Source organism: Patagioenas fasciata, chromosome 1 (genome assembly GCF_037038585.1).
Source record: "Patagioenas fasciata isolate bPatFas1 chromosome 1, bPatFas1.hap1, whole genome shotgun sequence".
NCBI lineage: Eukaryota > Metazoa > Chordata > Aves > Columbiformes > Columbidae > Patagioenas > Patagioenas fasciata.
In genome coordinates, this window is record NC_092520.1 from 42,187,973 (window position 1) to 42,203,542 (window position 15,570).

Sequence of the window (15,570 nt, forward strand, 5' to 3'; positions counted from 1 at the left end):
TTTATCTGTATTGTCAAGTTTAATTGTAGAGCTCAAAGTCTTCAAGACAGAGCAGCAAACAGTAATAACAACATTACATTTCCATGCACCATATGTTGACCTAATATAGATATAGTGAGATCCTTGCCTTGAATGCAACACATTTCTAATTCTGTGCATGAACATCTTTATTCACTGTCTAGCGTCTACATTAAAACAAAACTAATTGACAAAAAATGCTTTGTGCAAAATGAAAGTGACACTGTTCATTTGTGTACATAGTAATAATACCAAACTCTGAAAACTGGGGAGTTCAGAGTAATAGGCATAACAACTCAAGTCCAGTTGTTGTCTTTGAGCAAAGTCACAGTTGTATGCTCACAATCATACAGCTCTTGTGAATGGTATGAACACTAGTGGATTAAGTCACATTTCTTCTATAAGAGGGTTTACACCTTCTTTTTGCTAGATATAATTTGTGCTGAAGGAAGCAACATTTTTTACTAAGTGGGAGATGGAGACTTCTGCCATATTTTTAAACACCAAATTTACTTTATTAAAAAACACAGATTAAATTTGTAATATTTTTAATTAATTTTATGAGTTCTTTAGTTTTGTTCAGGTTTGTGGTTTATGTTTTTTGTTTTTTGTCTTTTCTTTTTTAATCAGTCCCATAAAATGTATTTTCAACATTATAAAAAACATTATTTCCTTTTCAGAAGGAATTAATGAAATATTACACACCTGTATAATGAAGAAAAGCAAAAAAACAAGCAACCACCAGTAAAGGTAATGTTAATGGAATATGACCACAGATCATAGAAATCTTCCTTTCATGTGGTTTGAAAACTCTGTGCCCTTATGTGGCTATGGTTCAATGGTGAATCACGTGGTTTCTTGAACCAAACAAATCATCGTACATCTGTGCTAAATAGATACGCCTCCAGTTTGTCTTCTTGATTTTTTAACATTTATGCCCCTTTTTTTTAATAAAATCACATGCTGAAAAGGATGTCTGTTAGAAACTATAAAAACAGGCTGTATTTATTTTGTTCTTCTTCTTTGTAATTTTTTTGTCTTGATATTCCTGTTTCTCTAGCTAAACAAAATTGTGCAACTTGTTCAAGTCATTATTTTCCTCCTTTTCTTTTTCAGACTCATATTTCCTCTGTTTCCCATTTTCCACAGATACTATTTCTATATATTTCTATATATTTTTATATATACATTAAGCATTGTGAATATCTTTTCTTCTTTAACTCATTTTTTATTTGCCTGCTAGAAATTTCTTCTTCCACTGATTCAGATGCAAGTATTTTTTGTAATCCGCTGCCACTGTCTTTACAATTTGCTTGCTCCAATGTGCCATTCTCCTCAAATTGAAAACATATTATTCTCTTTGCAATCTTAAATTTAATTAATTAATTAATTAAATTTAATTTTATACTTTTTCTATTTTTTTTTTTTTTTATCATTACTGAATGCTTTGTCATGCTGTCCATATTGAGTTTCTTTTGGTCAATGACATCCACTTTCTTCCCAGGAGCAAATTCTATACCTTATGCTTTAATCAAATTACTTTGTTCAAAGTAATTTTTTTTAGTGACTACTTTCTAATTTCAAGTACTCCATCCTTTCCTTTCCTGGCTAGCTGCCTTCAACCTCATTAAATGTGCTCTTATTGAAATTTAGCCTGTTTTTTGTTTCCATTACTGTTTGTTCCTGTTCCTTCTACTGCCTAATTGTTCTTTAAACTTGTTCTTCAGAGAAATCTCTTATTTCTTTCCATCCATTAAAGAATTATCTCTTTCTTACCCCATTAAAATGTCTTCCACATTCATGCATATATTTATGCATCAACCCAAATACATCATTGTTTAAACAGAGATCTTAATATATCTCTCTCTGTACTGATATCACTTTAATGTTTTCTGCAGACCTGCTGATGGATTCTCTTCTGATGCTCAGGTTGTTGATGATGATGGCAAATAGCATCAGGTCCACTATTAATGCCTAAAGAATCCCCAGGCACTAAAATGAGGCTGATCAGATTCCTCAGACTCTCATCCGTGCCGTTCTTGTAGATAAGCGTGACAGTTTCATTTTCAAGTCACCAGGATATATTTGTGTTTCAAAGACAATGGAGCATGGTCTTGCAATGATGTTAGTGAAGTCCCTCAGAACCCAAGAATTTATCCCATTGGATGCATGTCAGAGTGAAAGATCCTATTTAGGTGTCCAGTAGATTTAAAGTTCCAAAATTGGTATTGCATTGCTTAATTGTCAGCTATTTGTATTCAACTCATAGTAGGTAATTTTTTATATATATATATATATATATATACACATATATACACACACACACACACACACATATATATATATATATACACACACATATCTACACACATTTTATATATATATATATTTAATGATCTGGCAGTTATCTATATATTTATTATTTTACAATTGAAGGTTAAGTGAGCAATTAAATAATTTTTTCCTACTGTTACTTACACTTTCTGTTACACTTAGCTTCTAAGACAAGAACATATCTTACGCTCTAGGTCAAACAAGTAAGGAACAGCATGTGATTTTCATACTGGTGACCTTGCTGTTCCATGTTTTCCTTTTCCACCATGATGTTACTATGGTGATAACCTCTCTTTTTTTTTTTTTTTTTTTACAGTCATATTGTTAATAGTTGTGGTCAAAACCTGAGATGTATGAGATGCCAGTAGGTTACATTCTCAGCAGTAACTTAAGCTGGAGCTCTGTCACTTCACATCAGTGAGGATTTGACTTTGATATTTTTCTAAATACTTTATAATGAAGTATTTAAAAAAGAAAAGTATTTTCTCTTATCTAAGAAGGTCAAATATTACATAATAATTGTAATATGTCAGTTTTACTGAATCCTGAAAATACCAGGGAAGAATATAACAAAAATTCCAAATAAATGAAAACAAACAAACAAAAAAACAAGCAAACAAACCAAACCAAACCAAACCAACAAAAAAAACCCCAAAACAAACAAACAAACAAAACCGCTTAATTGAATTTGTGCAAGAAGTAGTTCCCCCACCTCCAGTAAAATGATGGGTCTGGTCTGAGAGCCAAGGACATTCTGAGTGATCTGCCCACAGGTGAGGGGCATTGAGGAAGGGTGGCATGGATGGGGTAGAGCTTGACTGACATCCAGACTGAGCAATACAAGTATTCCATCCCTTTAGCATCATGCTTCATATTTAAGGAGAGTCAGGATCCTCTGGTCTCTCTCTTGCTTTTTGACCTTCTTCGCCCTTTTTGTCAGAGCTGGGGGAGTTCTGTTTGGGACATTTAGTTTGGCCTTATGCCATTTCGCAATATTTGTATTGAATCCAATATTTTAATTCATAAATGTTAAATATGGAACGACTCTGTAGCATAGAAACTCCTTGAACACATTCTGTCCATATGGACAAGGAATTCATCATGTAGATGTTCATATTAAACAACTAAGCAAATAAAGAAATGCCCCAGAGACTCATATCATAACACTGAACTGCCATAGTTCGTTTATCATTACATAATTACAAAGAATGTTTATCCATTTTTGCTCTATTTATCTAATACCACCTTCTGTAATGTCAAGGGTCACAGAGGGAAATGTGCTGTTTCTAGAATCTTCGTCAGTTAATTGGACAAAAATGCCTTTCTGAAATGAATTTGTTTTAAAACACAAGTAAAGTTCACTTGTAATATGGAACTTGCATTTTAAGTAGAGGTGTTATTACATGTATTATCACTAATGGGGTGAGTTTTACTTTCTATGAATCACAGTTTGGATTTTTGGCATAAATTAAGTTCTGTTTAGCAGCAATTCTGTTATTAGTTTAGTTCAGTTTTTGTTTTAATATTTTTTCCTTTTTTAATCTTCACACATAAATATTTCAAAGGAATGTGAAATGTCTGCAGTTATGTTCACTTTCTTTGTAGCAACTTGTATGAGAACAATAGTTACACTTTTCAGACTTTTTTCACAGCTAAATATGTAGCAATTATGATACAGAATGTGTTTCAGTTCTTAAGAATGTAAAAACGGCTACAGGGGTAAGACTGAGGGTCCATCTAGAGTAGTATTTTGTCTTTGAACTGGCAGTCAGACCAAATACTCAGTAGGAGTATAAGAAGTGGGTAGGAATATATGACCCTTCTGTATTAGTATCCTCTTAGGTTCCAGCCATTTCCAAATGACATATTCATGTAACTATACATAACTCAAACATCTTGCTACTGGATGGTAGCTTAGACTTAACCATTTTTAAAGAAGTATGAAGTTTAGATATGAAATTGGGAATCTCTCTTCCCATGTACTTCACTTTATATTACATGCTGTAGTAATTTCACTTGTTATGAAATCTAACACAACTTTTCCAACAAATTCAGTTTGAGAAACAATATTGCATGTATCTTCATCTGCTCTTGGATCATATTTCAAGGAAAGAGTATCAGATGGGATAAAGTAAGCACCTTACCCATTTATTTGTTGCTTCTCTCCCTGTAAGAATATTGCATATGACAAGGATGAACATTACATTTAATGATGTTTCTTTTTTCTTTTGATATGAACTTCTGTACAGTGAGCACAGAAGTAGGATAAACAACTTTCTTTAATATAAAATACTAAGCAACAGTTTTTGTATTTGAAGAGTAGTGCTCCTGAGACTATAGTTTTCAGGGCACATACACACTGGCATGTTTTACTGCCATTGTGATGGATTATTAAAAATGAGGTTATTAGGAACAAAGAAGCTGTCCTTTTAAACAGAATTAACCATGGAAATGTAGCCTTCTTTCATTCCTCACACAATGAAACTGAAGCACACAACATCCAAGACACTTTATTGGCAGTGTAAACCTTAATCCAGGCTTTTCTGCAGCTCACAAAAATGACTTGAATTCTTTTTTTTTTTTTTTTTTTGTATCCTAGGATTTTTTTAATTTTTTAAATTTAGATTGCAAGGCCTTTAGGAGAGGTCAGTCTCTCAGCAGGTAGTTCTTTTGTTTTCATGTTAGTCACCCAAAGGCTGGGTATCTAGTGTGATATTCAGTTTTAATGAGAAATGAAATAGGGAAAGAAAGATGTCTTTACTGAAGAAAAGGGGAGTTAAGTCTAAGTAACTATAATTCAGACAGCTGAAGTAAGACTTTATGAATTCCATCCTTAATAGTTTAGTGCAGTGCCTGACCCAGGAAAGATTTAATATTTACAGACAACTCAAAGCTACTGAGATGCAGTTGCCAAGAATGTAATAGTAAAATCTGGGCTCCTTAATGTAAAAACTATAAGATTCTCATATCCTTTTTCCTATACTTGACTTTGAATTTCAGTAGCAGACACAAGTTTGCCCTCAAGCCCTTGTAGGTAAAGTCTTTAGTACGTCTTGTGTCATTGCTTGTATGAGGACACAGAATCAGGCAGCTAAAGATCATCATTAGACTAGCTCCTGCTGTCATGGCATCATTCCAGTTTAGGTAATTATGTTCTGCCTACCTACATTTCCTGAGGTTTCAATTGGTAATGCTATTCTAGACTCACTGCTTTGATTTGTTATGTAATGTTTGTGTGAGTTGTTCAGTACTTGCTGCATTTCAGTGGTAGGCGAAGTAAACCTTATCAACACCTACCACTCTCTCAGGCTGAATGAATGAGTTCTATACAGCCCTTGTCATTCCAATGATGAAAGATACTACAGAAGTGAAGAGCAGATATCATTAATGTATCTTTAGTCTTTGTCAATGTTCAAAGTTCATAGTTGAAGTATGTGAGACATATGTTAAATGCTTTCTTTTAAATGGAGTACTACAACATACTGTAAATGACCAGTAAATTTAGCAAATCATATATAAAGACAATGTAAACAATAATTTGATGCAAAACAGATGGAATTTGATACCATGTAATTCTTTAAATGGTCATCTTGACTAGGTTTGGAACAAAAACTTATTATCTGATGATTTACCAAAATAAAATTAACTGATTTTCATGAATGAACAGAAAAGTAACTTTCTAACTGGAGCATAAAAAGGATTTTTTTCCCTGAGACATAGAATAAGATAGAGTTGGTTAGATTTGTCTTGATTTAATTATTCCTCTTCCCAAAGACATAAATAATCTGCCATCATTGGAAACAACACACTGGACTAGCTAGAAAAATGACTTAAACAGAACCTTAAAAGTTCAGGCCAGAGTGACTATTAAATTATTTAGTTTGATCACTAGACAAGGGATTTCACCCAGTTTCACACATTAACACATTTTTTCACACATTAACAGCAGTATCTGTTTGGATTATAAATTCCTAAGTCATGTGACAGAGAACCACAGGAATACAGAGAGTCTACTTGTTTCTAAGAGGTAAACGTTTTGCTGCTTTGGACTGCTGTAATAAACTTTTACATTTCTATTAGAATGTTTCCAAGACAGCACCAGCATATATTGTCTTCACAGATAAACACAGTGGCGTACCTTCCCCCTCTACTCAGTTACTAATCATTACCTAAACTTAAGAAAAAAATAGGGTATTCTGCAATCTCTATTTCCCTCCATAAACCTCAACATCTTTCCTGTGCCAGTTGTTAAAGAATTCAAGATATCTTTGGCCAGAATTTTGTATGCCATATCCAAACCACCAGATCTGGTAAAGCTTTTGAGTTCATATACCAACCTATCTGCCCATGTCCTAACCCCACATTCTCCAACAGATACACATTAGTGCTTTCATCATCAATTTTCTCTCCCTCCCACCTGTATCCCACAGCTACATCTCTTTCTGTTTCTGCAGGTACACGTATGGCAAGGAACTATGGCACACTCCTTCCTACCTGGACATCACGTGATCATAGAATAGTTTGGGTTAGAAGGGACCTCCAAAGGTTATTTGGTCCAACCCCCTTGCAATGAGCAGGGAAATCTTCAACTGGATCAGGTTGTCAGAGCCCCATCCAGCCTGGTCTTGAATGTCTCCAGGGATGGGGCATCTACCATCTTTCTGGGCAATCTGTTCCAGCACTTTACCACCCTCATTGTAAAAAATTTCTTCCTCATGTCTAACCTAAATCTCCCCTCATTTAGTTCAAAACCATTATCCCCTGTCCTGTTGCAACAGGCCCTAGTAAAAAGTCTGTCCTCATCTGTCTTACAGGCCCCTTTCAAGTACAGAAAGGCCACAGTAAGGTCTCTCTGGAGACCTCTCTCTCTGCTCCAGGCTGAACAACCACAACTCTTTCAGCCTGTCCCAATGCAGAGGTGTTTCATCCCTCTGAAAATTTTTGTGGCCCTCCTCTGGACTCTCTCCAACAGGTCCATGTATTTCCTCTACTGAGAGCTCCAGAGCTGAATACAGCTCTCCAGATGGGACCTCATGACAGTGGAGTATAGGGGCAGAATCACCTTCCTCAACCTGCCGACCACACTTCCTTTGATGTGGCCCAAGATATGATTCTAGGAGTCCATATCAGGAACTTAGTAGTACAAATAGAGCCTGAATTGATCTTACTTTGTCTTTGATGAAAAAGTTCACTGTGACCAGATATAATAATCTTTAAGGGAAGACATTGGCCCAAATTTTTAGTTTATTATATGACAAAGAAATAATGAAGAACAGTGAAAGAACAGGGGAATCACAGGATAGGAAATAGAAGAAATAGTAATTCTCTTATTATAAAAATTATAAAAAAATAGCTTCTTTTTATATGTGTGTGACATTTCTAATGCCATAGGGAGTTATATTATCTCAAAAGATAATGAATCCTCTGAAACTGTTCTAAGAATTAGAACACTGACATTGGCGACAAAGACTTAGTAAAAAATTCCCAGCAGTACAAGAGAGACAGCTTAATTTACTTTAATCTCATCCCTCAATATTCAAAGAAAAAATCACAAGAAATATGAAACTGAAGAATCTTATAACTGCATCTTGTACAGTATTTTGTCTACATAAAATACTTTTGAAATCTTGTTTCAAAGATGCCAACAGTATCATGTCTGTGAGTGTTCCTGAAGCATTGTATTTGGATCTTATTTCATACAGGGGTGATGTTATAAGGTTTACAGTACAAGATTCAGTGGTTTTCTCAAGAGTCTCTCATTTTCCTTTCTACTGAATGCACTACAGGCAATGCCGGCCACTTTAATCCCTCGCAGAAAACTCTAAAGTCAGCCACACTTAGTAAAGTTTTTTGTGTGAGTCCTATCCTCTGGGCCCAAACTCTTCAAGCTTTAGCATGACCTTCAGTAGAATGTTGCCTGTCTTAGCTTTGTCCCTTCCTCCAGGCACAGATGAATGAGAGATGATTTAAACAGGTCATGTTAAGCTGGAAATACCTCTTTCTGTGGATGAGCTATGAGGGAATCCAGGTGACTGTTACAGACTTCTGAAGTTATATGAAATAAATCTCATACAGGCTATCCATAAAGAGCAATCAACTGTTTTAGATCTTTTTCACAAGTCCCTCCATAGACACTAAGATACCCAAAAATCCTTTCTCAGAATGCTATAATTTAGAATGATATGTAACAACTAAAGAAAAAATAACATTTTGTTTTTACAAGTGGTCTCAAACTGCTTCTAAAATTCTTTAAGTAGCCTGAGAAGATAGTAAAACAACAAAACACAGATGTACAAAGTCCAGTGCCTCAGTTTCCATTTTATCACTGTACATTGTCTATTCAAAATGGAGAGAAATTCAGGAATTACTGCATCTTCTTTTATCTATAAATGGTTTCATTTCTAAATTTTGAAATCTCTTTATTTTCTCTACTTACCCTTCATCTGGTTCTTTAGTTGTAAAGCATTCTTAAAGAATATAACTGGATTTTTAGTTTGTCTTACTTATATTTCTCTTATCTAACCAGTACAAAAGTGTTGTGACACAAGATGAATTAACTATCTGTCCCCATTAATCTACAGTATATTAACACTAAATTTAAATGAAGCATATTCTTGTGCAGAGTGCCTTAAGAAGTACTGCTCCTCTCGTAACTTTAGATTAAAGTTGTGAGTATGGGAGAATCTGATGGGAACTTAGACTCCTGCCTGCTACATAGTGACTGTCCTGAGCAAAGAAGTCTCTTTTATAGACTCTCTCAAGAACTGTATCCTTCTTTTTCTGGAAATATTTTATTATTTGAAATCGCAGTCCTACCTTCCTTCTTACATAGTGAGGTCTTCTTTTAAGTTGCAGCTAATTGGTGGCTTTTTTTTAAGTTGCAGCATTTTTTTTTTCTTTTTTGAAGTACTGATAGTATTTAGCCACTTACACCATAATACAAAAGAATATTAATTTTGTCTTTTGATTTTTGTAACAGAAGGAACATGGAGAAACCTACGCATATTTATGAGAATGCAGAAATTTCAAATAACACTCTCCCCCAATCCCAACAAATGAAAATTACAAATTACATATATTTAATTTCTCAAAATAATCTGAAAGGACATCCACCCTCTCTCCCATGGAGATTCCTGGCAAAAAACTCTAAGCAATAAAATTGTGAGGTCCAGACATCAATGCCCCTGCATTTGCCTCACCACTGTCTCTGTAATTTGTTGATTTTACCAGAAACTAGGCAAACAGGAAATTTAATCACATCCTCTTTTACCATCTCTGTTCTTTTTGAGTCTTCTCACAAACATTTTTAAACAATAAATGTCAAGACTTGCCATGTAATTGCATGGATGTTGGGTTGGTTGTTTTTTCTTTGTTTGCTTTCTTTTTGGTTGATCATCTTCTTGTCAATACAACATGCACATCTTTAGTCTCTCCTTCATTCAGGAAAAAGCAGTTCCTGATATTTCCCTTATCATGTGTTTCTGCAAAACCTAAAACTACCATCAACTCTGGAAAATGCCTTGCATTACATTTCTTTTCAGCTCAGAGAGAAACAATGTAGTGCTAAGTCTGTGACTATGTTGAACCTTAGATTTTGTTACAGTGTTGTCCAGAAATATTTTCAAAGACAAATATGGACTTCATACTTCATACTCTTCAATACAAGTCCTATATAAATTCTCAACTAAGAAATAAGTCAAATCTGATCTTGTATAGAATTTGTTCTTGAAATACAAGATAACTTTTCAAATTAGTACAATTTTATGCTGCAGAAGTGAAAAACAAAATAAAAATTAACAAAATGAACACATGAACCAAAAATGTATGACAAAGGTAATGATTTTGTGATAGTACTGCTAGGAGAAAAATAGATTGGAGCTTTTTAATCAGTTGCAAGAATAGGTTATTTCATGATAAGAAAAATAAACTTAAAAATAGACTGTGCAACTTTGCATAACAAGAGTACTTCTTACATTAAAAAACAGATTCTTTTGGGGGTTTATTTGACATGAATAAGATCAGTAAGCAGACACTAAATGGTCTAGGCAGTTATGTGAAAAAATTTTAAAAATACTGTAAGGAATTGTTAAAAAACATTCAGGCAGGAGAATGTGCCATTTTACCATACTCAAGTGGGATACCTTGCTGCTTTGACATAAGATAGAAAATCAGGTATCTTTTTGATGGAAACACATGGGTTTTTTTCTCATTTTGACTGTATTAAAAATGAGCAGAATCATTACTTTAACTTTCTATTTCACTTCTATTCATTTTTCAGGTAACCATATATGAATTAAACCTCACAGTCAAAATACAAGTTTCTTCTCTTGGTGAGGTATGGTGAGGCATATTTCAGGAATACATTAGAGGACTCAAGTGGTTGAGAATAATTTTGAAGTTGGTAACTGGGGAATAAACTAATTTACAATCTATGTAAATGCTTTGCTTTCTACTGCTGTCTGCTCCAACACATTTGATATAAGCACTTAGTATCTGTTTCTACTGTCCTCTTTATCTGAACCTACACAGAGTCTAATGAGTATTTCGGTGAGGCTATAAACAGGAAGATGAGTTGAATGTCCAGTCAGTCAAACAGCAGAAAAACATAAAGGTCGATGTAGAAGTACAGTGTTATAATTCATAGAATATATGAGGCAATAAAATTATCTTCTTATATCTCAGTTGTGTGATGATTATAACTAAGAGAAAGCAGCACACTCTTGTTCTGCATAGCTTATTCAAAGGAGAAGTATGAAATAATATTAAGTTTAAACAACTCTGGATCCTTGCAGATGCAGTATTCATCATGCAAATCCATTTTTCTGGTAAATGGAATCCACAACATCATGTCTTTCATTGTAAATGTTCAGAAGAGGAAGAATGCCCCACCAGACTTTTAGGCTTTCAATCCCATAGGAGGTGGTACAAACTGTTGAATTTAACTGAATAAATTCCTTATGCAGTCAGCGAACAAGCAGACAATTCTGAGGATATCCAGGGCTGAATAAAACAACCCACATAATTTTGATGCTTTATCTTTCCACTCAACATATCTGTTCTTTCTATACCTTCAGAGATTGCTGCTTGTGTTTGGTGCCAACTTTTTCCTCTTAGAATACAAAGAATCACAGGTAATGTGAAATGTGTGCACCCATTTGGGATGTCAGACCTCCTAGGAAACAGGAATAGAATGAACAAGCACAACTCCTTTTGATTTTTTTACGTAATACTTGCAGAGTAAAAGCATATACTCACAGAGTAGGAGTCTAGCTTCTAATCCTCGAGCCTGAGAAAGACTCCATTTAGCTCTCCTATCCCACAGATGAATATATTCTCAATTAAATCATGAGTATCATAGGTAGAAAGATTTAAAGTGCACTTTGGGACAATAGGACCAGAGGTACTTAGGAACAAAGAAACAAATAAAATGTAAATTTTCATAGAGGATTTACTTGGAAAAGAGGGAGCTTTAGAATTCTAAATTTGTGCCTGCAATTGTACTTGCTTCCTAGTCAATGAGAATCTTATAGAAAACACATACCTGATGCAAAAGTTGCATGCATCTGAAACTGTTGTGCTACATCAAATGCATTATATGTGAGTGAAAGGAACAAGCTGTGTCTATAGAGATGAGAATTTAATGTTAGTCTAATAAAAATAAAACCTTAAAGATCTTACTGGTCCACTTAAAATTACACTAACACTTGTAGTCCAAATTATCCACTTGTTTCAACTACTTCTCATTAAGGGAATAATGCTGGAAAATCAGTCACAAGAATAAAAACTAATTAAAACAAACAAACAAACAAACAAACAAACAAAAAACAAACAAAAAAAACAAAACCAAAAAACAAAACAAACAAAACAAACAAAACAAAAAAAACTATGGGATTAGATTCTGGCAAAAAAAAAAATCTTAAGAAAACAAGTTTCTGGCTCTTGGCCACATGCATTAATTATGAAATCATGTTTATACTTTGAAAAATATTGGCAGAAAATATTTTAAAAAACCACAAACAAACAAAACTAAACAAACCAACCAGCCACGACAGAGTGGTGGGAAGGGAGAAAGATCCTTTATTCCTTTGCAGGAAAATTAATTTTGTATATGACTTTGACAGAACTGAACTCCCAGTTAGGAAACTGGGAGATTTTTAAAATGTTTTTTCATCCAAACAAATGATCATCTTTCCTAGATACTTTTCAGTTAATTGAAATAATAACAATTAGTTGATTTAACATATTCTGAGATGTCAGAAAAATGGCTGATATAGCTGTTAGCTTGCTCCATATTGATTTGACACAAAGCAAATGTTTGTTGTATCACATTGATTTGGAGTTAAAAATAACATTTTGACTTAAAAAACAAAATGAGGGCACATCAGACTTTGTCTATGTTTTTCTAACTAGTTATGAACAATCTTTGCTTTAGGATTGCTTGTATTTTTTTTTCTTAAATTATATAGCTGAACCCTTTACTGATGTGTGTTGTTAGTGACAAATAATTTTATTCTCTCTTCAGAGTTTTGTCCAGTTAAATTTATTCATCTCTTAACAAGTTCTACTTCCCTTTTAATTTTAAGGTTATTTTTTAGAATGACACAGTGCTGAGAAGATGATCAAATCAAGTTACCTTAATATTCACCAGTGGAGACAGTGAAACATAAAGAAAAATCCTGTTTGTTTGTGTGTTTGTTTCTTATGAACCAGATATGCACAGTGTAATGGGAAGGAATCCCACTGACACTCTGATCTTCAAGGCACTCCAAAAAAGACAGAAAATTATTTTTAATGTCAGAAGAGAAATAAGCAAGAATTGTTTCTTTCCTACTTTCTTTTCCCTCTTACTATAACTTTGAGATGCCCTCAGATATATATATCTTTTTTCAAATAACTGGTTTAAAAACAATAACATATAGCAGATCGAGAGTTTTAAGAAAAGATAATCCTGGCTGTAGTCAATCACAGTTTTTTTAATGCATCTTGGGTATGTTTAATTACATAATGAGATGATGCATATTCCTTCAAAGCTGGAGACAGCTTATCTGTATCCAAATACATTTATAATGAAAGTAAATTGCTAGTCCTGTAATGAATATAGCAGCAAACACTGGAGAATATAAGGAAGGTATCTGGAAGAATTTGAGTTAATCTTTCACCTAGGGTGATAAAGCAGTACTTACAGATTAAATCTATGTTATTACTGTTTCTAAATAAGGGGTATTTTTTTTTTTTTTTTTTAGTTGAATCAAACTTTAACTTCAGGTTAAGTAAAACATTTATATCCTTGATAAAAATGACAATCTCCTCTCCATAGAAAAAGCAAAATTGACTTGCCCCCACTCCCTCCCAAAAAAAACAACAAACCAAAACAAAAACAACAACAAAAACAACAAAAAAAACTATCTGGAGTGAAATTTTTACACATAATGCAAATTTTTTACTTCACATCTGTGTGTGACTAAAAAATATTAATTTTTATTATTTTTTGTTGGACTGTATCAGTCCTCAAAGATGACATTTACTAATGAACTGTTAAATGATTTAGTATCTAAGACCAGATAATGATACTTTTCTGAAGTGAAAATAACTCATGTTCTATTTCTAATTGGATTATATCAAACCACCAACCCATCCATATGAACAGTAGTCTGGATGTTATGAATATGACACTCAAATTTGTGAAGTGTTCCATATTTTTCAGGTACCACTACAGGTTAGGGGTGGATCTGCTGGAAAACAGCACTGTAGAGAAGGAATTGGGAGTCATGGTCGACAACAGGTTGACCATGAGTCAACAATGTGCCTTGTGGCCAAAAAGGCCAATGGTATCCTGGGGTGCGTTAAGAAGAGCGTGACCAGCAGGTCGAGGCAGGTTATCCTCCCCGTCTGCTCTGCCCTGGTGAGGCCACATCTGGAGTACTGTGTCCAGTTCTGGGTTCTCCAGTTTAAGAAGGACAAGGAGTTATCGGAGGGAGTCCAGCGGTGGGCTACAAATAGGATTAGGGGCCTAGAATACCTTTCTTATGAGGTGAGAGTAAGACAGTTGCATCTGTTCAGCCTGGAGAAGAGAAGGTTAAGAGAGGATCTCGTCAAAGTTTATAAATATCTCAAGGGTGGATGTCAAGAGGATGGGACCAGATTGCTTTCAGTGGTGCCAAACGACAAGATGAGGGGCAACAAGCACAGACTGAAGTACAGGAGAGTCCATCTGAATACGAGGAAAAACTTCTTTACTTTAAGGGTGTCAGAGCACTGAAACAGGCTGCCAAGAGAGGTTGTGGTGTCTCCCTCTATGGAGTCATTCAAGACCTGCCTGGATACATTCCTGTGCAATCTACTGTAGGTGCACATATTTCAGCAGGTGGGTTGGACTAGATGAACTCCAGACTTCAATTCTAACCCCAACAATTCTGTGATTCTGTGATTCTATAATACAGTTCAATATATTCAATAAGTGAATATATTGAAAATCTAAATTTCACCATAAATTTAATAAAATCTGGTATAATAAATGTCATAATAATATTTAGATCTGGTCTATATCTAGTCAATGTTAAGTTATGAGAGTTTTAGTTATACAAGGTTCAAGCAGATTCTATTCTACTTAGCTTTTTAGTTTGTTGATGGTGGTGGTTTTGGTGTGTTTTTTTTTTTTTTTTTTCTTTCCTACGGTGCTAGATTAATTTTCGCTTGGCTTTACTACAGTGCATTTGAAAGCATTTTTTCCCTAAATTAACTTTGCCTTTTAGATTTGAATGCAAGGATAAAAAATAGTAATTATATTAATATAAGGTTTTAAAATGTTTTGGGTCAAAGAGAGGGCTTCCTTCTGCTCACTCTGAAATAGGAGTCATCACTATTCATGCTTTTGGGAAAAAAATGTGATTTTTTTCTAATTTAATTCTATTTCATTACTTTGTAAGAAAGTTGTTCTGCTAGAAGTCAATATTTCAAGTGGATAATTATTGGAATCACCAGATGTGATAGTCTTAAAGATTTTGAGCCTTATTATTAAAAAATTGAAAACAAAACAAAGCTATAAAACTCTTGTCTTGTTGATAATATAGTGACATATTTCACAAGATTGGAAAGTCAAAACGAGAAAAGCATACAGCTGTGTGAAATGACTGAGAGTGATTTTAAGGGGGCAAGAGGCTTAATTTAGATATAATATATTTTTTCCTATTTTAAAAGGCCTTTCTATAAAACATAAAC